Consider the following 1,526-nt stretch of genomic DNA (forward strand, 5'->3'; position numbering starts at 1 on the left):
CCAATCAGGCATTTTAGTAAATAAACTGATAATAATATTTGTTATTTTCCAGCTATCTAGGGATCTGAGTATCTGACCCCTCTACTTCCGCCTGCTTGGTACTGTCGTGTACTTTCACGCACAGGCGCAATGAAAATATCACTTTACCCTTGTTTGGGCAAAGCACCTAAATAGGGGTAAGGCGGTATATTCTACCTTACTTGTGTGTGGGGCACATATGGTAGTAGGAACGGGCAAAAGTAGAGGAGTCGAATTGACTATCCAATAGGTATTTTGGGAATCGTAAATCATGGAATATTAATGCAGACAACTATAGACCATTCGTTGATCTAAAGTTCGTTAAAGCACAAATATCTTTATCAAAAAATAAAGAAAAAAAAAATTATGAAAGTAGTTTTCCTGCACAAAAAAGAGAGCTAGGAATTCCTTCTCCACTAATGTGACCCTATGGTTGGATTTTAAGTTCTATTATTGACTCCCAACACATTATTGTTCATGGCCATAAATATCTTGTTGATAATAGAGTTTAGATGCCGATTGTGGGATACTCTTCGTCTCTTCCTTCATTGTGGGAAAAAGAAAATTTATTTTAAATCTTATTTTGTCTACATGTGCTCAAATGATGCATAATTCCTTTACTGTGTATGTCGGTCTCTGGGGAGGGTTTTCTAAGTAAGCGGCATACAAACCACACCATTGAGGTTTGCTGAAATGGTATTGAGGGTGGATAGCTTTTAGGCTCAGTGACTGGCCTTCACCTAGTTGGAGTGGAATAAGTCTAAGGAGTCGAGGGTTCGACTCCTACTCCACACCCTTCATGATATATAGTAGTACTAATACGTAGGTATAATAAGTATGGCCTTGTGCCCCCTTGTTGGTCCCTGGTAGGTCCCTCTCTGGCTCCAAGGTAGGCTTAACACGAAAAAAAACAAAAGAAGACATTGAGGATTGCCCAATACGGTATGGATGTGTTTTTTGGATGAAAATTTTGTTTTGATCTAGAATCGATACAAATACAGCCTAATACTATCAATACCAATCAACATCCACTGATACATTGAGGATACCATGAACTAAATCCATGCCAGAGGGTGATAAACTTATAAATTTAAGGTCCAAGAGTGTGCTCCTGTACCCATCCCACCCGCCATAAAAGTAAGAAATCCCATCCCAGTTGATGCTATCTGGTGTGCTCCTATTGGCCTTCACGCTGACGTCGGGGTAACACTCCCGGACAGAAAACTCTTCCTCTAAATTTAATGAACAAAGATAGTATATAATGGTATTCCAGTAATTAGGCATCATCCAATGTATTAATTGCATATATCTAGATTCCTTTTCTTGCCATGTAATTTGAAACGAGTACCTAACTGTCTCACCCTCCGATGATGTAATCACTTCCCAAAAGGGCTAAAAAAAACAGGTATGCCACACGGGACGGAGCTTCTGGGTAGTTTGCTAATTAAAGCAACTGTGATACCAAAAAAAAAATAAATCTTTTTTTTTGGTTGTTTGCCTGTGCCTCG

Source organism: Telopea speciosissima, chromosome 1, assembly GCF_018873765.1.
Source record: "Telopea speciosissima isolate NSW1024214 ecotype Mountain lineage chromosome 1, Tspe_v1, whole genome shotgun sequence".
NCBI lineage: Eukaryota > Viridiplantae > Streptophyta > Magnoliopsida > Proteales > Proteaceae > Telopea > Telopea speciosissima.